Source organism: Pistacia vera, unplaced genomic scaffold (assembly GCF_008641045.1).
Source record: "Pistacia vera cultivar Batoury unplaced genomic scaffold, PisVer_v2 Contig290, whole genome shotgun sequence".
Lineage (NCBI taxonomy): Eukaryota > Viridiplantae > Streptophyta > Magnoliopsida > Sapindales > Anacardiaceae > Pistacia > Pistacia vera.
The window spans coordinates 582,365-607,148 of record NW_022196102.1 but is presented as its reverse complement, the minus strand read 5'-3'; the positions used below and the strand labels follow the sequence as shown (position 1 = coordinate 607,148).

General features: G+C 38.8%; 1 non-coding gene across 1 annotated transcript; it reads right to left on the bottom strand.

Annotated features, from left to right (window-relative positions):
* Positions 1-17,547: 17,547 nt before the first annotated feature.
* LOC116134710 lies at positions 17,548-17,654 on the bottom strand. The gene has a single exon (XR_004128793.1). It is a non-coding gene; the product is annotated as a small nucleolar RNA R71 (small nucleolar RNA).
* Between the last annotated feature and the right edge of the window lie 7,130 nt (positions 17,655-24,784).

Genomic DNA, 24,784 nt, shown 5'->3' with positions numbered 1-24,784 from the left:
AAGTGTCGCTATAAAGCTAATTATAAAGAATCATAATCGATCAAGGCAGCAGAGAGTTTCCTTTTGGTCCTTATTCAATTTCTATGATTTAAACAATCGACAGTACACTATGTGGGAGAGAATATTCAAATGTCATATTCTTGTTAACAGTAGTTGTTTTACCGTTAGTTTGTATATAATGTAAATGTATAACATTAGTTAATGAGTTAGTTTACTGTTTTAGTTAGAGCTTAAGTTAGTTGTAAACTTGAGTTAGTTGTTGAGTTAATTACTGTAATATAAAACAGTGAGAGTTGTACTTAATACGATGATGAAAGTTTTCCCCAAATTTCTCTCTTTGCACCATTGTTCATTCACTTCAACATGGTATCAAAGCATGAAATCTTCCGCATTTTGTTCTAAAATCGAATTGATCAAACCCTTAATTTCATTCTAACCAAGCTCGAAGGAGCTCAGAACTCTTCGTCCTCTTCATTTTTAGCTCGAAGTTCTGAAATTCCAGTTTAGTCGATTATGGCAACTTCAACTAAAGAATCTGTTGTTCCCTCAATTGATTCTAATTCACCTCTCTATGTTCATCCCTCGAATACACCAGGTTATGTTCTAGTATCTGAGCAGCTTGTAGGTAGTAAAAATTATGGAATTTGGAGTAGGACAATGACTGTTTTTTTATATGCAAAGAACAAGTTAGGTTTTGTTAATGGAACTTGTTCAAAATCGTCTGTTCATCCTTTATTAGTTCCGCAGTGGAAAAGGTGCAATTCATTAGTTCTTGCTTGGATCTTTAACTTAATTTCAAAGGAAATCTTCAATGGAATTGTCTACTCAACTAATGCTTCTCCAGTATGGCAAGACTTGAAAAAACAATACCATAAAGTCAATGGGACTAGAGTCTTTGGTATCCACCGAGAAATTGTCAACCTCACGCAAGGAACAAACATAGTGGAGATTTACTATAACAAGCTCAAATCACTTTGGGATGAGCTGGATTCTTTGGTGAGTTTACCTACTCCAAATAGCCTCTCTGCAAAGGCATATCTCGAGCATCTCAATCAACAGAAGTTGTTACAATTTTTTATGGGTTTAAATTACTCATATTCTATGGTTATGAGTCAAATTTTGTTGATGAAACATACGCAGTGGTTAATCAGGATGAAAGTCAAAGAATTCTGACTGGTATGAACATTAATTTAGAGGTCACTACTGCTTTTTATACTCAAAATAATAGTAAGAATCAGAATCAAGGACAGAGGTATAAAGGAAAAATGCTTTATATTGAGTGTGACTACTGTCATTTGCCTGGCCATAAACGAGATAGTTGCTACAAGTTAAATGACTATCCTATGGATTACCAATTCACAAAAGGCAAGACAAATTCAAAAGCAAAAATTTCTACTAATCAAGTGCAAACATAGAACTCAACTTTAGAGGTTTCGGATGCTAATGCTAGTGCCTCAGTTGGTCCTGTTCTGACCTCTGAACAATATAATCAAATTCTCCAGCTGTTGGGAAAGGAAAACATTACTCCTCCAACTGCTAATCTTGCAGGTACTCTTAATGGTCCTTTTAATGCTTTCTTTTCTTGCTTGGATAATAATGCTTCGATCATAGATACAGGAGCCACTGGCCACATGACTTGTAATTACTCTATCTTGCAATCCCCCATTACCATAAAGCCTTCTCCAAAATCCCTTGTAGGGTTACCCAATGGCATTAAAACTCACGTTAAACATGTAGGTTCTGTTGTTTTGGATAATGGTATTCATCTTTCCAAAGTCTTACATATCCCGGATTTCAAACACAATTTATTCTCAATTTCAAGATTCATTGTTTCTAATAATTGTGCTATCACTTTTTATCTTGATTTTTGTCTAATTCAAGATCTTTACAGTGGAAAATTGAAGGGGATTGGTAAGCATAACCAAGGCCTATACTTTCTTTATCCAATATCATAAAACTCATCAATGTTGACAGATGTAGACATATTAAATAAGGTTGTTTGCAATGTTTCATGTTCAGAAAATATTGTACCTCTTGATTTTCAGTTGAATAAAAGTTTTGTTTCTCCTAGTTCTTTTATGTCTACCACTTTACCTACTAATCTTGAATTGTGACATAGATTAGATCACGTTCCTTATATAGTTTTGCAACTTATACATCATAAACTGAGTATGTCTAATCCTCCTCACTGTCCTATTTGTCCATTAGCCAAGCAAACTAGGATTCCTTTTCATCATAGTAGGTCCCAATCTAGCTGCATTTTTGACTTATTACATATGGATGTTTGGAGTCCATATAGAACACCAACTCATGGTAATGCTAGGTATTTTCTTACCATAGTTGATGACTATTCTAGAGTTACTTGGTTATTCCTTATGCAGTATAAATCTAATTCTTTTGTCACCATCAAACATTTTTTTTTTCAAATGGTGCAAACTCAATACTATTTCACTCCAAAATGTATTAGGACTGATAATGGTCTTGAATTTCTTAATAAAGATTGTCATGAAATGTTCATTAGCAAAGGAATTATGCATCAAAGTTCTTGTCCCTATTCTTTTCAACAAAATGGTATTGTTGAGAGGAAGCATAAACACATTCTTGAAGTAGCTAGAGCCTTGAAATTTCAGTCTAACATACCAAATCATCTTTGGGGTGATTGTGTGTAAATAGTTGTATATTCATTAATAGGTTCCCTTCTTTTGTTCTTAAAGGTTTTTCTCCTTCTGAAATTTTTTTTGGTAAACCTCCCTCATTGGATCATATTAAGGTGTTTGGTTCTTTGGCTTGTGCTACTATTCTCACTTCTAAGGACAAGTTGTCCCCAAGGTCCACTCCTTGTGTATTCTTGGGTTATTCTTTGATTTAGAAAGGTTATTTGCTTTATAACCTTTCCTCTTATTGTGTTACAGTAACTAGGGATGTCATTTTTTATGAAAACATATTCCCTTTTACCTAGTCCAAACCTTCACAACCACATTTTCCTCTTGACTTTGACTTTCTTTTTCTCGAGTCTGCTCCTTCTTTTGCAATTCCCCTTTCTGATGATGCAATACCTCTTGTCCACACTACAGAACCTACAACATCACATCCTACTTCATTGATTGACCAACCTATTATAGCCCCATATGTACTTTCACATCACCAGCATGTATCTCCTCTTGATAGGAAGTCCAACATATCTAAAAAACCTCCCATTTGGAAATCAGATTTTGTTTGTCCATCTATCTCCACCTCAACCTTAGCCAATTTTATCCCATATCCTATTTCCAATTTTGTTTCCTATGATCATATTTCCCCTTCTTACTAGGCTTACTTATCACATCTCAACCTAGTGGAACCTCCTTCCTTTTCTCTGGCCTCTCAAGATCCAAATTAGGTAGCTGTAATGTAGAACGAGATACAAGCTTTAGAACAAATTAAAACCTGGTCTTTAAGACTCCAATTGGTTGTAAGTGGGTGTATAAGCTTGAGTATAAAGCTGATGCTTCCTTGGAAAGGTACAATGTTAGATTAGTGGCTAAGGGATACACTCAACAAGCTGGAATAGATTACGCAGAAACATTTTCCCCTGTTGTCAAAATGGTCACTATCAGAACCATTTTGTCCTTAGCATCTATGCATGATTGGCCCTTTTACCAAATGGATGTAGATAATGCTTTTCTACAAGGGGATTTACAAGAGGAGATTTATATGATTTTGCCTTAGCGTTTTGCAAAGTAGGGGGGCCAGAATATTGTTTGTAGGCTTCACAAATCGCTTTATTGTCTAAAACAGGCTTCTAGAGCCTAGAATTACAAGCTTACACAAGCTCTTCTTGCTGGAGGTTTTTGCCAATCAAAATCAGACTATTCCTTGTTTATTAAGTGGGCTAATTCTCACATTGTGATGCTATTAGTGTACGTGGATGACATAGTCATCATAGGGAACAACATTGATATGATTCACCAAACAAAACCGATTCTACATTCTAACTTCAAGCTGGAGGATTTGGGGCTGCTAAGGTATTTTTTGGGTTTTAAAGTTGCTAGATCTTCAAAAGGGATCCATTTATGTCAAAGGAAATATGCACTTGAGCTTATATCAGAATCTGGTTTGTTTGGTTCTAAACCTTCTACAGTTCCTATGGATTCCACTTTAAAGCTCACATCCACTGCTTATGGTGATCTTTTTCCTACCAGCAATGATCCACTTCCTGCTGATCCAAGTGTTTATCAAAGATTAGTGGGAAAACTGCTATATTTATGCATGACTCGACCAGATTGGAGTTTTCCTGTCAATCTATTAAGCCAATTCATTCACAAACCTAGGCATTCACACATGAATGCAGCTGTTAAAGTAGTCAAATACATTAAATCTGCTCCAGGATTAGGCTTGTTCTTTCTAGCTGATAATCATATGGACTTATTGGCTTATTGTGATTGTGATTGGGCATCCTGTCTTATGACAAGGAAATCAATTACTGGATATTGTATTTTCCTTGGTAATTCCTTGATATCTTAGAAGTCTAAGATGCAGGCAACTATTTCTAAATCATCTTCAGAGGCAAAGTACAAGGCAATGGCCCCCACTGTATGCAAAATTATTTGGCTGGTGCAACTCTTCACTGAACTTAGCTTTCTTAAGCTACTTCCTATTCCTCTCCATTGTGACAACCAAGTTGTAAATCACATTGCATCTAATCTTATGTTTAATGAGAGGACAAAGCACATCGACATTAACTGCCACACTGTAAGGGAACAGCTCAAAGACTACCTACATTCCTTCTTTGAAACAACCAATTGATTTGCTGACTAAAGCTCTTGGTAGCAATCTTCACTCCAAGCTCTTGGTAGCAATTTTCGAGAACACTGCCGCTCCTTTCAACTGATCAAACAAATCATCTATACGAGGTAGCGGGTACTTATTCTTCACTATCACCTTATTCAACTCTCTGTAATCTATACACATCCGTAATGATCCATCTTTCTTCTTCACAAAAAGAATTGGAGCTCCCCAGGGAGAATGACTTGGTCGGATAAAACCTTTATCTAAAAGCTCTTGGAGTTGCTTCTTCAATTCCTGAAGCTTGGCTGGGGCCATTCGGTAAGGGGTTTTCAATATCGGTGTTGTCCCTAGTGCCAATTCACTATTAAACTCTAATTCTCTGTTCGGAGGTAAACCCGGTAAATCTTCCAGAAATACATCTAAAAATTCTAGGACTACTGGCACATTTTGAATCACTGTTTGTAAAATATCACTACTTTGCACCACATGAGCAATATACACAGCACACCCATTTCTTAACATCTTTCTAGCTTTCATGCTATTGATCAACATACTCAACTGATGGCCCTCTCCGAAACTAAACTTATATCCACTATCAAGATTAAATCTTGCTTTCTTCTTTCGACAGTCAATTTCTACTCCATACTTCCCTAGGAAGTCCATACCCAAAATCACATCGAAATCAGGCATATCAAACACTATTAAATCAACTAACAACTCTCTTCCATGAATCACAACGAACTCTCCTAGAAGCATCTTACGGGTCAAAACACTAACCCCATCAGGTAACTCTATCTTAATGGGTTGGTCTACCATAACAAATATCAAACCTAATCTTTCTATCATCCCATGAGATATAAAAGAATGTGTGGCTCCAGAATCAAGTAAAGCATAAAGAGGAACTGCATGAAATAATAACTGACCAGTTACAGCTGATGGACTGGCCTCCATTTCACCTTGTGCCACGGTAAACACCCTGGCATTCGTACCTCTAGAAGCATGTGCTGCAGGTGGAGGATGAGCTTTACAATCCTTCATTAAGTGCCCTAGCTGTCGACACCTATAGCAAACATTCAGACCAAACTCTTTCAGACACTCTCCCAAATGATTCTTCCCACACTTAGGGCATGGAGTGACTCCAGTAGTCCTAGGCCGCTTACTCTGCCAATCGCCCTTATTTTTCTTTGGCTGGAATCTCTTTTTGTTTCTCATGTCTCTACTTCTCACAACCTCAACTCTTTCTTTCTGTGGAACAGGGGACGGTTCATTATGTGCTCTCATGGATGGCCCTTCTGAACTCAGCTTATTCACATAAATCTCCGCTCTCAAAGCCCGCTCTAATGCTTCACTATAGGTATGAGGGGGCTCGGCTCCTGCTATAACATCACATGCTATTTATGGCTTCAACCCGTGAACAAACTTATCTCTTTTCAACTCGGGAGTACTCACTATCCTAGGTGCAAACCTCGCATGGGAGTTGAATCTAACTGAATACTCTTTCACTGTACTCGACCCTTGCTTCAGATTAATAAACTCTTGTATCTTCTCATGAATCCGGTCAATCGTTCGATACTCAGCCTTAAACACTCTTCTAAAGTCTCCCCAAGTCATAGTTGTAATATCATGAGTCTCTTCCATTAATTCCCACCAGATTCGGGCATCTTCTTGAAAACAGAAAACTTGCATACCGGATCTTCTCCCGGTCTATCACAGGAAACAAGGTCGTCACACGCTCAACAGACTTAAACCACTCCTCTGCCACTAAAGGGTCCGTTGTACCTTTAAATTCCAACGGCTGGTGTTGGCTCGGAAGTCCATAAATCGGCTCAATCCGATTCTGTACTGGGGGAGGTACATGCCTTTCTCTTTCGGCACTTGTGGTCGGTACTTGCACAGGGGTTTCAACTTTCCCTGACTCTCTACTAAAACTTGCTGTATGATACCCCGAATCCTAGCTTCATCTAAAGGAGGGGGAGTAGGATCTGGCAGATTAGAGGATTCCCCTCTACCCTTTGAACTCTGACCCCTTGATCGGGTTCCACGTCTCATCTACAAAACAATCATTCTCACATCAACTTTAATAACACGCTAGTAAGGAAACAATTTAACTTACAGTGGTCGGCTAAGGAACGTCGTGGCGGCGAGAATGACACACTGTCCATCCCAAAATCATTGCTCTGATACCAAAAATGTAATGAATTCTTTCTACTATCATGTTCATACAATATATTAATAAAAATACAAGTATACTTATCAAAATAGTTGGGCCCAAAAATTTTCTTTACTTAATATATACATTCTTTACATAGTACAATATCATTTGTACAAAAAGACTCTCAAAACAGTGGACAGTGTAGCCAAGTCTCCCCGCTTGCCAACGTCCATCCGACCACGTCCTCACCTATGTCCTGCAAAAACATAGAAAACAACGGGGTGAGCACAAAGATGCTCAGTAAGTAAATCCTCTACTCCACTATCCCCGTGTATCACTCTTCAATTCTTTCCTTACTCTTGTCACTTCCTCTTATTCAATCTCTCTTGTTCTTTCTCAGTTTCTAGTTCTCACTATTCTTTTCTTTCTTTCTATTCTTTCTTTCTCTCTATTCTCATCACCCATGAGGGATATCATGATAACATGCATGGATGAGATGCATATGCACTAATGCAAAGCAATGCATTTTCTCCATTTTCTTTTCTTTCTATTCTTTTCTCATGTTTTCTCATTCTTTCTCATTCTTATTCTTTCTTATTCTTATTCTTTATCTTAGTCATTGCCGATCGGTCTTGGTTGATGCATGGATTCAAAACCCTTGGCTATGTGAGTGTACTCTCTCTCGTGTATAGCCCTCATCCACATGTATTCTCACGGGCTATCTGAATTCTTTTTCTCATTCTCATTTCTCTCTCTCATTGCGGAGACTGCTCTCTCACGGCGGTTTACATGCGGGTAATTCTACACTCACGGGTTCCCCATCGCACAACCTATTTTCTTTTCTCTTCTTTAGCACTTTTTATTCATTTTATTCTCTAGTGCTAATTCTTTCTTTCTCTTTATTCTAAAAGAATTAGTTCTTTTCTTTATCTTTATTCTTAGAGTGTTTCTTTCTCATTACTCATATTTCTTTCTTTGATGATTACACATATAAACATATGCATATGGATGGCTCGTGCCTAGAATCTTTCTTATATGCACTCATGAAATGCAAATATGCTATGTTGCATAAAGTAAGGTTCTCTACTTCTACTCATGCTTCTCTTAGGCATTTCATCAAACAATATGTGTACATACATAAACTCTACTCTAACTATAATTCTACTTCTTTCTTTACCATCCAAAATTGGAGTTCAACTCCTTTAAATCATCACACATCCTGCAAAGAAAACACACTTCAAATATTCCTCTCAAATTCTTCTAAATCTATCCATACTTCTATCAAATTTTATCAATATAATCCACCCTTCTCATGGTGGAAATCTCTTCATAAATCAACATTGAACTCATTCATAAATCCATCAACTCATTTCAAACATAAAAATTCAAGCATTAATCATATACAACTCTCTATACATCATTCAATCATGTAAATCACAACTTAGGTGGATTTAATTGGAAAATGATAGAGTTACCGAAAAGTTTACACCGAATTTGTGCATCGAATGACGTGGTAAAATCCTGACCGTTGATTAATATTAACTGATAATAAATCAACGGTCAGGATTTTGCCACGTCATTTTGTGCACAAATTCGGTGCACACCCGTCGGTAACTGTAGCATTACTCGGATTTAATTACTTATACTCAAGTAGAATCCACTTAAGCTCTCTACTCTTGCTGGCTTGATGCTTTCTCTTAAACCTTTAAGTGCTTAGGATCAACTTGCATCAACTTCTAGTCAAAAGCCCTCCAAAAATCCTTGGAAAATTGAATGAAAGCTTGAGAGAATTGAAGGATGGAAGAGGCGGTGGAAAAGAAATAATGAAAGGATTTCTAAAGCTAAACCCTTAATATCTCATATTTTCTCCACTCTTTCCCATTTTACCCTTACTCTTTCTTAGGAATTCCAACTTTGCCCTTTAATTCTTTGCAAATGCACCCTCATTTAAACTATTCTCCATGTAATTTCCTTGTATTTCACTCCCCACTTTTCCTGCTAATAAGGGGTAAAATGGTCATTGTGCCCCAAAGAAAGAGTTCTCTAGAAACTCATAAGAATTTTCAGCCGAATCTTCACCGCGGCGAAAAATTCCAGGGCCTACGTCACCGCGGCAATGAGTCTTCTTCGCCGCGGCAAAGTCTGCCTTTCACAAATTGCAACAAGACTTCACCAATTTCAGGGAATTCAAGCAATTTTAACACATACACACTTAACTAAGGGCACAAAAACAACTTTAAGGGAAAAATGAGCAAATATGAGTTACGTACCTCAAGCGAGCGTTACAACATTATGCCAAATAACTAGGCTACAATATGTCAATTAACTAAACTGCAAATCTACAATGTGCTAAGTATCCGAGCTGCAACATGCCAATTTACACCAATTAAATGAGCTGCAAAAATGTCAAGTAACAGAGTTGCAATATGCCAATTAAAGAGCTGCAATGTGCCAATTAAAGAGCTGCAAAATGCCAATTAACTGAGTTGCAATATGCCAATCATCATAACTGCAAAATTTGAGCTGTAAAAAGATAATTAACTAAGTTGCAAGAAGCCAATCATCAGAACTACAAAATTTGAGCTACAAAATGGCAACTAACTAAGCTGCAAGATGCCAAACAACAGAGCTGCATTTGGTAACAAAGTTGCATTTGGTCAACATTACTTTTTAAAGAGCTAGAAGGACAAACAATCAAACAGCAACTTATCATAAAACAAATCAGATAGCAGATCCAAACTGAAGTTCTATATGCTTGTGATGATTGATGCGTGTTTTCTACAACATACAATATGTAGCAAGTATACTAATCGCACAAGTAATAGAGTGATGAGTAGAGTATCGTTCCCACGAGGATTGTTAGCTAAGCACTAGGTTTCCTAAAGTTATCAAGTTGGAGCAAACGATTGATTTTGGATTGATGGGAGCTAATACTAATTAAAACTGAACAAAACAAATTAAACTAAATTTAATCTATGAATGCGAAATGAAAACACGGATAAAAAATCAATTCAATTAAAACGGTTAGGGGTTTTGATTTCATTTGGACTTTATGGGTTGAACCTATACTTTTACTAAATTCATATTCATACGCAATGGTTGTAAATCGAACTCACTAAGGTGTTAAACATACCCTCTCGGGCTATGTTTTCCTATTCTTCCTTGTTAACCTCTCGCACTGTTAGACCAATCGTCACAGTCTAAACATTAAACCTAAATACTGTAGTAGCGGTAAGCAGGATCGAATCCACAGGGAGCAAGACTAACAACCTAATGTATTTTAAGTAGCGGAAATGAAATTGGCAAAATGATTGATGAAACTAAATAGACCAAATGCAAATAATGAAATAGTGAAATTAAAACAAATAAAGACTTTATAATAAAAATGTTGCCGTTACGGTTTTGGTTCGACACGAGACCGACTCACACAATTCTCCTCCACCCTCTACGATCCCCTAAACCTACAAGGAAAGGTAAAATATGAGTAGAGAACTTTGTGGATGCAACTACTCTAAGGGTAGAGAGAATGAGAAGTGCTAGAGTAGAGTGAATGAGAAGAGTATTAGAAATGGGCTGATGCTTTGTGATCATCACCCGACAGTTATGAGAATTGGGTCGATGCTTCGTGATCATCACCTGAATAGTTATTAGAAATGGGTTGATGCTTTGTGATCATCACCCGATAGTTATTAGAAACGGGTGGATGCTTTGTGATCATCACCCGGTTAGTTATTAGAAAGGGGTTGATGCTTTGTGATCATCACCCGGTTAGTTATTAGAAAGGGGTTGATGCTTTGTGATCATCACCCGATATTTATTAGAAATGGGTTGATGCTTTGTGATCATCACCCGACAGTGATTAGGAATTGGTTAATGCTTTGTGATCGTCACCCGAAAGTCATGAGGAACGGGTAAGTGCTTTGTGGTCTCCACCTGATAATTACGAAAATCGGGTAGGTGCTTCGTGATCCCTACTCGGTAGTCACTAAGAACGGGTTGGTGCTGTGTGAACTCCACCTGACAGTCATGAAGAGTGAGATGGTGCTATATGAACGCCATCCGGTCGTACCTCCGGTAAGATGAGGCCATGACGTTTAGTAGGAAACAACAGAAAGTGTGAGAAAAGAATTAAGAGAAATACATACGGGGATAAACAGATAGGAGGTTTACTTACTAAGCATTATTTTGTGCTCACCTCATTATTTTCCTTTGTGGATGCAGGATCTAGGTGATGATGCAGTCGAAGGGGCGTCGGCAAGCGAGGAGCAATAGCTACACTGTTTCCCCTGTTTTTGTCTTCTAAAATGGCTTTTTGTAAATGATGCTCTTTGTGTATAAAAGACTTATTATTTATAATAAAAAAGAACAGTTTTGGGCCCATTTTCTATTGTTATTATGCATGCATTGTACTAGTTTACAGCAATTGTTACAAAATGCAAATATGCTATGTTGCATAAAGTAAGGTTCTCCACTTCTACTCATGCTTCTTTTAGGCATTTCATCAAACAATATGTGTGCATACATAAACACTACTCTAACTATAATTCTACTTCTTTCTTAACCATCCAAAATTGGAGTTCAACTCCTTCAAATCATCACACATCCTGCAAAGAAAACACACTTCAAATATTCCTCTCAAATTCTTCTAATTCTATCCATACTTCTACCAAATTTTATCAACACAATCCACCCTTCTCATGGTGGAAATCTCTCCATAAATCAACATTGAACTCATTCATAAATCCATCAACTCATTTCAAACATAAAAATTTCAAGCATTAATCATATACAAATCTCTATACATCATTCAATCATGCAAATCACAATTTAGGTGGATTTACTTACCTTAGACTCAAGTAGAATCCACTTAAGCTCTCCACTCTTGATGGCTTGATGCTTTCTCTTAAACCTTAAACACAAACTTAGTAAGGATCCTACTCTTACACCAATAAAATTCACATCTAGAGTAAGGATTCTTACCTTTAAGTGCTTAGGATCAACTTGTATCAACTTATAGTCAAAAGCCCTCCAAAAATCCTTGGAAAATTGAATGAAAGCTTGAGAGAATTGAAGGATGGAAGAGGCAGTGGAAAAGAAAGAATGAAAGGGTTTCTAAAGCTAAACCCTTAATATCTCATATTTTCTCCACTCTTTCCCATTTTACCCTTACTCTTCCTTAGGAATTCCACCTTTGCCCTTTAATTCTTTGCAAATGCACCCCCATTTAAACTATTCTCCATGCAATTTCCTTGCATTTCACTCCACACTTTTCCTGCTAATTAGGGGTAGAATGGTCATTGTGCCCCAAAGGAAGAATTCTCTAGAAACTCATAAGGTTTTCAATCGAGTCTTCACCGCGGTGAAGATGAATTCTTCGCCTCGGCGAAGAATCCCAAGGCCAACGTCGCCGTGGCGACGAGTCTTCTTCGCCGCGGCGAAGTCTGCCTTTCACAAATTTGAACAAGACTCACCAATTTTAGGGCATTCAAGCAATTTCAACACATACACACTTAACTAAGGGCACAAAAACAATGAGTTACGTACCTCAAGCGGGTGTTACCATACCCATTGACAAATCTCCGATAATACCCTGTCAAGCCTAGGAACCCCCGGAGAGCTCTTAAATTTTTTGGAACTGGCCATTGCAGAATGCTATCAATTTTGGAAGAGTCAACTACTACTCCAGCTGACCAAATGATGTGTCCTAAATACTAGAGTTCTTGCTACCTAAAGAAGCATTTTTTGTGGTTGGCGACTAAACTATTCTCGTACAGTGTTTGCAAGGTGATTGTTAAGTGTCGCATGTGATCATCATATTCGCACTGTATACTAGAATATCATCAAAAAGCACCAGAATAAACTGCCGCAAGTATGGCCAAAAAATGTCATTCATTAGCGCTTGGAAAGTTGCCGGTGCGTTGGTTAGACCGAAAGGCATGACTAGGAATTCATAATGGCCTTCATGGGTTTGAAAGGCGGTCTTCGGAGTATCTTCTCCTCTCATTCTGATTTGGTGGTACCCCGATGTCAAATCTAATTTGGAGAAGATTGTAGCGCCCCCCCCCCCCCCCCAATTCATCAAATAACTCATCCACTACTGGAATTGGGAGTTTGTCCAGGACTGTGATTTTGTTTACCGCTCGATAATTGACACAGAATCTCCATCCACCATCTTTCTTCTTGACTAATAACACGGGACTAGAGAATGGGCTGATACTCGGTTTGATAATGCCGGAGGCTAACATTTCTCTAACAATTCTCTCAATCTCATTTTTTTGGTAGTAGGGATAGCGGTAAGGTCAGATGTTTGGTGGTTGTGCGTTGGGTAAAAGCCGAATGGTGTGTTCATGGTTCCTAATGGGAGGTAGACCTGTTAAAGGTTCAAAAACCCCTTGGAACTACTCCAAAATTTCCCTCAATCGATTGTCCACATCGTCCCCCTTTTCTGGCTGTTTTTGCAAAGATCTAAATTCTACTAAATAGCCTTGCCCTTCCTTCTGAATTGTCTTAAACATTGCCTTCAGAGAGACCAATGTCTTGCTCAGAGCTGGGTCCCCACAGAGTGTCACCGTCTTACTTTTCTCCTTGAATCTCATTACCTGATTTTTCCAATCTATCGTGGTTTCTCCCAATGTTTTTAATCAGGCCATTCCTAACACCACATCTGAACTGTTCATATCAAATGGGAAGAAATCCAACACTGTAGTCACTCCCTAAAGATCAATACAGACTCCTCGGCATTCACCTTCACTTCTCACCCGGTAACCATCCCTTACCCTCACTCTAAATGACTGTGTTCCAGTAATACGAATTTTTAATTTCTCCACCGCTCCTCTACTAATGAAATTATGAGACGCTCCACTATCAATCAAAACAATCAGCTCTGTATCCTGAATCTTCCCCTTCAATTTCATGGTTCTTGGCCCATTGATTCCCACGACAGAACTGAGTGACAACTCCACATCCTCTTGGTTAGCTTCCTCAGCTTCCTCGTTCATCTCTTCCCCTTTAACAAGTTGAGTTTCCTCTTCTTCTTCCACAAGGATGACTTGAAATTGTCTATCTCCGCAACGATGACCAGGAAAAAATTTTACATCACACCTAAAGCATAAGCGTCTCTCTCTTTTCTTCTGGATCTCGTTCTCAGTCATGTGTTTATTAGATCTGGGTATATTTGTGAAGGAGGGCTGGAAATTATTATTAAATTTGAATCCTTGGCTATTGGACCCAATATGACGACTTGACCCCACTCCACCAAAAGAGTTTTGACTTTTATTTGCCAAACTAATTCCCCCAAAACGTGTCACTCTATGCATTCCATTTTTAATATCCTCTAAGGCCCAATTTTTGTCTTCAATCCTTTGGGCTAATTCAATTAATTGGATCAATGTTTCAGGCCTCCTCAATCTTACTTCAGCTTTAATTTTGGGCATAAGCCCATTGATGAATGCAGCCCACAAAACATCTTCCCTAACCTCACAAAGAGGGGCAGAAAATTTTCTGCGATACTCCTCCACAGTTCCTGTCTATTTAATCGCCATTAACGCCTCATAAGGTCCTTCCTCTTGAGACCCACTAAACCTATGAATGAGGGCAAGTTTGAAAGTGGCCCACGACGTCACAAGAGCTCTAATTTCCATCCATTGAAACCAATTAACAACATCACCTTCCATGCAAACCGTAACAGTGTTTAATCGATCCTCTTCGTCCTAGATTCTATACACGCCAAAGTATCTCTTGATTCTAAAAAGCCTCCCATATGGATCGTCTCCTGTAAAGATTGGTATATCCAATTTTCGGCCACCATAATTCGGTCTTCCTCGCTCATGGCTGTTGTGATTGTCATCTGCCTCCCCTTGGTTTTGGTCATTTTCCCCATTAACTCCAGCTGATCCACTCCCTTCTCCCTTTCTAGCATCTTCTTCATCTTTTCGTCTCATCCACGCTTGCATCTCAACCAAATACTCTCTAATCGTACCCAGTTCACTTTCAATCTTATCAACCCTATTCTCCATTCTTGTACCAACCATAACCTTGCTCTGATACCACTTTGATAGAAACCTGGCCTACCTCTGTCACGCCCAACTCACTGACACTTCCTAGATTATTTCAATTCTGCTGGTTATCAACCTAGAATTTTCAGTCAACCAATTCTAACCAAAATACTACTCTTAATGGAACACAACAATGCTGGACAGATTTGATAATTGTACTCAATGACAGATCAAAGTAAATTCTATTAAGATAACAATTCTTTACAACTCAAATAAAGCAATAATCAATTAAATCAGAAAAACAGCTCATCCAGGATGATTCTACTAACAATAAGAACCCATTGGACTTCGAGAGCCAGCATCTCCCCAAATCCTTTCCCTCTACAAAATTCCCTGCTCCACAGATCCTTCCCGCTGCCTTTTATTCTTCGTGCTCTATTGTTGTAACTGAATTTAGCTCCCCAACCACTCAGCATTTGCCACTTTCCCATAAACCCAAAACAACCCTCCATCACGTTCAAAGCCTGACCTGAGTCCCTCAATCCTCTATTTGCGCCCTTATTGTTCCTCCTATATACCAAGGTATTGTTAGTCTCATCAAGATATCACAAAGGTAGCCTCATAATGTGGTTGGATCTTGTCCAACTCATAACTTTCAATCAGAATATCCTGTAGAATTAGGATAACTTAAAAAAGGAGCTAATGCACACCAAAAACATATTAACACTATTTAAATAAGAGGTACTTCTTTAAAAGGGCACTGATAATCCGAGGATTATACTAGTTTATTTAAGCTTTTAGGCCGGATTTTAGATACTTCTTAGTCTATGTTTGCCTAAATTGATACTTAACTCCTTACATTTCGTGTTTCAGGTTAAAAATGGAAATTTTGAGGAAGCTTTGCCGCGGAGAAGGTTATTCTTCGCCGCGGTGAAATGGGCCAGTGACGCACCAGATTCATATTCTTTCTTCGCCGCGGTGAAGTCTGCATACTCGACTTTTTATAAAACGCACTGTTTCGTTTTTAGGCTAAGTTGTAATATTTTGGGCGAGGTATAAAAGGGAGACTTAGTCTATTGGTCGGAGGCATTCATGGAGTAGGGTGAGAGCATTTTACATTTTTCTTAGATTCATTTTGAGCGAATTTAGATCAAAAGAGAGTGAAGATTCGGGATTAAACCAGTGGATTTGTCATGTTGGGAGATTTCTTGTCTTTTCTCTTATTTTCATTATGTTGAACTTTGGTATTTTCGTTTATTTCATTTGTTTTATTGATTTAGCCATGAACTAACCTATTTTGGGTTAGGGTTTTGATGTAGTTCGGATTCTAATGGGTTAGAAAGTTGATGGTCATTAATTTCATATGATTTTGCTTTGATTGTGTGATTATTCTGTTTTTATTGTTTGTATGTGATGAACATGATGAGATTGAGAGATAATTCATGTTAAGCTTCTTGGATAATCACCATTGTATTATTGGATGCTAGAGATAGATTCAAGAACCAATGAAATCAATCTAGGATTCTTGTGCTTAATGAACTTAGATTTATTAACTTTCATTTTGTTGGGTGCGGAAGGTTAATAGGGAAGAGTAGGACAACATAGCCTGAAAAGGTATGCTGGACACTTTAGAGAGTTCGATTTACAATCAATGCATGAGAATATGAATTTTAGTTTAGTTCTTAAAGTTTAACCCATAGAGCCCGAATGAAGTCAAAACCCTACCTGTTTGTTTGAATTGATTTTATCCCATTTCAAATCTTGCTTTCATAGTTTAATTTTAATTTAGTAAATTTTGTTTTAGTTTTAGTTTAAATTGTTCCCTTAAATCCAAAAGAATTCGATTGCTTCAACTTGAAAACGGTAGAAAACTTAGTGCTTAGCGACCAATCCTAATGGGAACGATACTCACTCATCATTTTATTACTTGTGTGACTAGTATACTTGCCTCATATTGCATGTTGTAGGAAACACGCATCAAGTTTTTGGCACCGTTACCGGGGATTGAGTTTAAGTTAACATTGAGTTTTTCTATAGTTAGCTAGATTGAAGTTTTAATTTTTGTTTTAAATTTTCAGTTGGTTTGTGATCTCACATTCTTTCGTTAATTATGTGAAGTTTATGCAAAGAGCGAGATGTCAGCCAGTGGTTCCTGTTGATCTTGAGATTGAGAGAACCGCTAGACGACTAAACAGAGAGAGAAGAGAAAGAGAGGATATCATGATGGAAACAGAAGAAATAGTTGTTGAAATGGCAGAACCAGAAAACAGGGCACTGAGGGAATTCTCAGTTCCCACGGTTAATGGCAGTGGGTTGAGTATTACTAGGCCTACAGTGCATGCCAACAACTTTGAGATTAAGTCGGCAATCATTCAGATGATCAAGCAGTCAGTAAGGTTTAATGGTGATTTGAAGGAAGATCCAAATCAGCATATTGCGAACTTCTTGGAAATTTGTGACACCTTCAAGTCGAATGAAGTATCAAATGACGCCATTAGGTTGAGGTTAATCCCATTCTCATTAGGGGATAAAGCTAAGGGTTGGTTAATGGCACTACCAACAGGGACTATCACAACTTGGAATGATCTAGCACAGAAGTTCCTAACTAAGTTCTTTCCTCCAGCAAAATTAGCAAAACTGAGAAATGATATCACATCATTTCTGTAAGATGAATCCGAGTCATTGTATAAGGCTTGGGAGAGGTACAAGGAATTGATGAGGAAATGTCCACACCATGGGTTGCCAGTTTGGCTTCAAGTCCAAACTTTCTACAATGGACTGATGGGTAACGTGCAAACCATGGTGGATGCAGCATCAAGAGGAGCCTTGCAGAATAAGACACAAGAGGAAGCTTATGAGTTGCTGGAGGTTTTGGCAAGCAACAACTATTAAAGACCAAATGAGAGAGTGATATCAAGAAAATCTACGGGTCTTCATGAAGTTGATGCCTTCACAGCCATCTCAGTCCAACTCACAGCACTTTAGAAGCAGTTGGGAAGTATGCAGGTAAACTCTATTCAAACACCTCAACTAACGTGTGATTTTTGTGCAGGAAACCATGTGAGCAGCGAGTGTCAAGTGGGGAATACATTTGCTTCGTCATCTTCATCAACGGAGCAAGTGAACTACTTGGCAGGAAATTAGAGGCAACCAAACAACCCGTATTCCAACACATACAATCCGGGGTGGAGAAATCATCCAAATCTGGCTTGGGGAAATCAGAATCAGCAAAATAATCAATGGAACCATAGGACAGCTCCAAATAACCAACCAGGGGTGAATAATCAACCGGGAGATCCAAGAGTGACAAAGTTGGAAGATATGTTTGGGAAATTTATGCAGGAGGCCACAGGATTTATGAATGAGACGAGGATGAATTTTAGAAATCAAGGGGCATCCATTCAGAATCTTGAGGTACAGATGGGCCAATTGGCCGAGAAGCTAAATGAGAGACCGCAGGGTTCCTTACCAAGCAATACAATCACTAACCCACATAACAAGCAAATGCCATAATTTTGAGGAGTGGACAGTTTTGGAAGAGGTGAACAAGCCAGAAGAAAGAATTGACAAGGAAGAATCTGAAGGAAGTTGATGAAGAGATTATAGTTGATGAGAAACCAAGCAGTTTGGAGGAAGAGAACAAGAAGAATGATGAGGAAACAAAAGAAGAAGGAGAAATTGCCAGTCCCCGAGATACCCCCAGAGTTGGCACATCACACTCCCCGTGCCTTTTCCCAGATTGAAGAAGAAAATAAGGATAAGCAGTTTTTAAAATTTATTGAAATTTTAAAAAATGCATATTAACATTCTTTTGCAGATTCATTGCAACAGATGCCAAGCTACGTGAAGTTCCTTAAGGAAAGCCGTTGAACAAAAGGAAGTTAGAAGATGAAGAAACGATGATGCTTATGGAGGAGTGCAGTGCCATTCTCCAGAAGAAGTTATCCCCGAAGCTCAAAGATCCAGGGAGTTTTACTATTCCTTGCATTATAGGAGATATTACGTTTGATCGTGTTTTATGTGATTTAGGTGCTAGTATTAATTTAATGCCCTTTTCTGTTTTCAGGAGATTGGGAATTGGTGAAGTGAAGCCAATGACCATGTCGTTGCAACTAGCGGATAGGTTCATAAAACACCCGAGGGGGATAGTGGAAGATGTGTTGGTGAAGGTGGATAAGATAATTTTTACAGCAGATTTTGTTGTGTCAGACATGGAAGAGGATAAGGAAATTCTTCGTATTTTCGGCCGACCATTCTTGGCCATGGGGAGAGCACTTATTGACGTGTAAAAAGGAAAGTTACTATTGAGAGTTCAAGATGAAACAGTGACTTTCAATGTCTTTGGGGCGATGAAGTTTCCATCTGAATCAGATTCATGCTTTAGTGTCGATGTGGTGGATAAATTAGTTGTAGAATCTATTGAAGAAAACACCTCACAATTACCTCTAGAAGAGTGTATAGCCAAATCAAAAACAGTAGAGGTAGATGAGTCGGCGAGTAATGAATGTGCTAGTTATTAGAAGCACTTCAACCGATTGATGAGAGTTAAGATTTAGAATTTAAGGAGTTTGATTTTGAAAAAGAGAAGGAAAAGGAAAAAAATGAAGAACCTCCAAAGCTTGAGTTGAAACCTTTACCTTCCCACCTCAAATATGTATATCTTGAGGACTTAGAAACCTTCCCAGTGATCATTAGTTCAGGTTTGAGTAAATTGGAGGAAGAGCGGTTGATTAGGGTGTTGAGGGAACATAGACTAGCAATTGGATGGACTATTTCGAACATTAGAGGCATCTCGCCATCATTTTCCTTGCATAAGATACTCATGGAGGATGATATTAAGCCAAGGGTGCAACCACAACGAAGATTGAATCCTTCGATGAAGGAAGTGGTGAGAAAGGAGGTGGTGAAACTCTTAGATGCGGGGATTATCTATCCTATTTCAGGCAGTCCATGGGTGAGCCCGGTACAAGTGGCTCCGAAGAAGGGAGGTATCACGGTAGTAAGGAATGAGAGTAAAGAATTGATACCAACTAGGACGGTGACGGGCTGGAGAGTGTGCATTGATTACCGGAAATTGAATGAGGCGACAAGGAAGGATCATTTTCCACTGCCTTTCATTGATCAGATGTTGGAGAGGTTGGCAGGACATGCCTATTATTGTTTCCTGGATGGGTATTCAGGATACAACCAGATTGCCATCGCTCCTGAGGATCAAGAGAAGACAACCTTTACTTGCCCTTATGACACATTTGCTTACCGAAGGTGCCTTTTGGGTTATGCAATGCACTAGTAACATTTCAGAGATGCATGATGTCGATCGTTGGAGACATGGTGGAACGGTTTATAGAAGTCTTCATGGATGACTTCTCAGTTTTTGGTTCGTTTTTTGATAGTTGTTTAACTAATCTTTCTTTTGTTTTGCAGCGATGTAAGGAGACAAACCTGGTGCTTAATTGGGAGAAGTGCCATTTCATGGTCCAGGAGGGAATAGTGCTCGATCATAGGATTTCAAAGGACGGAATAGAAGTCCATCGAGCAAAGATAGAAGTGATTGAGAAGCTGCCACCACCATCAAATGTCAAAGCGGTCTGAAATTTCTTGGGGCATGCGAGGTTTTATAGACGATTCATCAAGGATTTTTCTAAGATTTCTAAACCCCTTTGTAATTTGTTGAATAAAGATGTTGTGTTTGATTTTAATGATGATTGCATGCATGCCTTTCTAACTCTTAAAAAATTATTAGTATTTACAACTATTATTGCAGTTCCCGATTGGGGACTGCCATTTGAATTAATGTGTGATGCTAGTGATTTTGCTCGAGGGGTAGTGTTAGGACAGAGGAAAAACAAAGTGTTGCATATAATTCAGTATACTAGTAAAAACACTCACTGATGCATAATTGAATTACACCACCACTGAAAAAGAATTGTTGGCTGTGGTTTTTGCTTTTGACAAATTTCGTTCATATTTGATAGATGCAAAAGTAATAGTCTAAATGGACCATTAAACACTCAGGCACCTATTGGCAAAGCAAGAAGCAAAACCTCGGCTGATAAGATGGATCCTATTGCTTTAGGAGTTTGAGTTGGAAATTCGAGATAAGAAGTGGTCAAAAAATGTGGTGGCAGATCACTTGTCGAGAATTGAGAGACCACTCCAGGGAAATGCAGAGGAAATCCCAATTAGAGAAACCTTTCTGGATGAGACATTGATGAGAGTGGATGAAGCACCATGGTATGCAGATTTTGCAAATTATTTGTTATCAAGGGTGCTCCCAAGTGGTATGACGTTCTAACAAAAGAGAAAATTCTTCTCAGATTCGAATTACTACTTTTGGGAAGAGCCATTTCTATACAGACACTGTGCTGATCAAATGATACGAAGATGTGTCCCGGAGGAGGAGATGAAAAGCATTCTACGGCATTGTCACGAGAGGGAAGTAGGTGGCCATTTTGGAGGAACTAGGACAGCAGCCAAGGTTCTACAATCGGGGTTTTATTGGTCAACCCTCTTTAAAGATTGTTTCCGGATGATTCAGGAGTGCGACCAATGTCAACGGGTTGGTAATATTTAAAAAAGAGATGAGATGCCGTTGAACAACGTCTTGGTGGTTGAGCTTTTTGATGTGTGGGGGATTGATTTCATGGGTCCCTTCCCAAATTCTTTTGGGAACACATATATTTTGGTGGCCGTGGATTACTTGTCGAAGTAGGTAGAAGCAGTTGCATTGCCGACTAATGATGCTAGGGTAGTGGTTAAGTTTGTGAGAAAGAATATTTTCTCAAGGTTTGGGGTACCACGGGCAATTATTAGCGATGGAGGATCCCACTTTTGCAATAGGCAATTGGATGCACTGTTAGGTAAGTATGGAGTGACACATAGAGTTACAATGCCTTACCATCCACAAATGAGCGGGCCAGTGGAACTGTCTAACAGAGAACTTAAGGGAATTTTAGAAAAGACAGTTAATGCATCTAGAAAGGATTGGTCATGGAAATTAGATGATGCGTTATGGGCCTACAGAACTGCATTTAAGACTCCTATTGGTATGTCTCCATTTAAGATGGTTTATGGGAAAGCGTGTCACTTGCTGGTAGAACTCGAGCATAAAACATACTGGGCAATCAAGTAGCTAAACATCGACTTGAAAGCTGCTGGGGAAGAAATGATGTTGACTTTGAACGAACTTGATGAGTTCCGTCTCGAAGCATATGAGAATGCCCGGATTTACAAGGAGAAGACAAAAAGGTGGCATGACAAGCATATTCGGAAGAAAAACTTTGAAGTAGGACAGAAGGTGTTGTTGTTCAATTCTAGACTTAGGCTTTTTCCCAGAAAACTTAAGTCTAGATGGTCCGGACCATTCACAGTGACAAGAATTCACCCATACGGAGCGGTGGAAGTGTCACATGAAGAAAAGCGCACCTTTACAGTAAATGGACAAAGACTGAAGCCATATATAGATGGGATGCTGAGTTGCAAATCCATCCCAATACGGCTTGACATTTCGACTTGAAAGATTGAGAGAGTCGAGCTTACCGACTATAAACAAGCGCTTTTTGGGAGGCAACCCAAGTGTTTTAATTTTTTTTTTCTATTTTTCATGAGTGTTTGAATGTGTTTGATTTTCTTATGAGTTTGAATGATTTTAATTTGTGTGTTTTTGGGTGTTTCAGGTGAAGTTTTCAGCTAAGGCAAGGAAAGAAAATGCTCAGACTTCGCCGGGGCGAAGAAGTATCCTTCGCCGCGGCGAAGCACATTGTATGAAAATGAGTTTTGAAAAGTCCTAGAATTTGCCGCGGCGAAGATTGTTCTTCACCGGGGCAAAGCAACCTGAAAAATATGTTGCAGCTCCTGTAAGTTTTCGAATTCTTCGCCGCGGCGAAGAGTTTTCCTCACCGAGGCAAGTAGTCACTGTAAGTTTTCGCCTCGGCGAAGAATTTGTCTTCATCGTAGAGAGACCTGGGTTTTGAAATTAGGGTTTTTGAACGAAGAACTTCGCCGCGGTGAAGCTTGTTCTTCGTTGCGACGACAACGGTTTTATATTAATACCCACTTCCGTTTTTCGCTTATCACGCAGCTTTTCAAATCCAGTTCAGAGAAAAATTTTCCAACCTTCATTCTAGAGCTATTTCAGTGATTTCCAAACAAAATTTCTCACTCCTTAACCTTCCTAAACACCAAACCAACGCATTTCAACACCAATTTTTGCGAAAAGTTCACGAAATTTTTGAGTTCAACGAAATTGGGGGTTTTGCATTGTACGCTAATTTTGGCTCAATTGGTGACAAATACTCCTTAGTTTGGGTAAGATTTCAAATTCTCTTAGATTGTTTCTCAAAAATTTCGAGTTTTAATTAGTGGATTTGAAATTTGTGGATTGTTGGTGGATTTGCGAATTTTTGGTGATTGTGCCTTTGATTTTGTTTGAGGAAGGATTGTTTATGTGTTGTGTGATATTGAGGAGTGTGGGCTTTCAATTTTGAAGTGTTTGGGTGATTGTGGAAAAATTGTAGTTTGGGGATTGAAATGCAACTTTTTGGAAGTGTTGTCAATTTTTTTTTTTCAGGTTTGAATTGGTTGTTGTAGGGAACCTAGGTTTGAATTTTTGGGGTACATTGTGAGTTGAATTGGAGAGTTGGAGAAAATGGCACCCAAAGTTAAGCTACCAACCAAGGGCAAAGGGAAAGGAAAGAAAGTAGACGATCGGTTTGTAAGTGACAAAGCTCGGCAAAACTATGAGGCAATAGCAAAAAGGAAAGACAAAGGCTTTATCCCTAAGTGTGGACTGACTGCTACCGAAGCTGATGAGTGGAGTCAAGGGAGAAAGTGGGAGGATTTTATGGATGAACCCGAACATGTGGCTGTGGAACCACTGATTGCCCTAGATGACTATGAGGAGTTTAGGACACAGAAGAATGATGAGGTGATTCTTAGGACCATAGCAAAACCAGATGCCTCTTGGGATATTTCAAAGAAGGGCAAGAAAACCATTAAGGATACTAGTTTAACACCAGTGGCTCGGTTGTGGCAGTATTTTGTTTCAGCTAAGATGATGCCGGAGACGCACTATAGTACAGTGACATATGAGAAGGCACTTTTATTGTATTCTATTGCCACAGGAAAGAGAATGGACGTGGGGAACATCATACTGACGAGTATCCAACTTGCAACCAAACCAGGGCGAGGCAGTTTTCCGTTCCCACAACTCATTACAGAGTTGTGTACTAAAGCAAAAGTCGAGGTACAGGCTAATGAGCCACTGATCCATGTTGCCCCAGTCCTCGACACAGCCTACTTCCGCAAACATCTTGTGCATTAACCAGAAGCAAGGCCCAGATCAGGCACCAAGAGAAGGAGAACCACAAAAGCGGCCACCGAATCTGGTTCAACAGTCCCAATGACAGAAATGATGCAAAAAATGATAGGTCTGATGAAAAGAATGGATCGACGTCAGGATTGGCTAGCAGAGTAGGCCAGGAAGACACATGAGCTACAAATTCGCTGTTGCGACAACGTCGGGATTAATACTTCAGAACATCAGTGGGCTGAATGGGATTCAAATGAATGGTTAGGCTCCGATTCAGAAGAGGATGACACCGAGGAAGAGGAGGAAGCCGAAGATTGAGCACTTGAACACTTGTTTAGTTTTAGTTTTTATTTTTCTTTGTGTTTGGTTATTTTTGTATTTCATTTCGCACTTTGAACTAATTTGCTGCCTTTTGGTTTTGGTTTGTTTAGTTTTTGATTTAATTTCTAGTTGATGTAAAGACGAGATTAGGGTTGTAATATTTTCCTGTTAGTTCGTGAATTTTTTTAACACAGTGGATAACACAGTTTCAATTGTTTTTATAGATGTTTCGATAGAGGA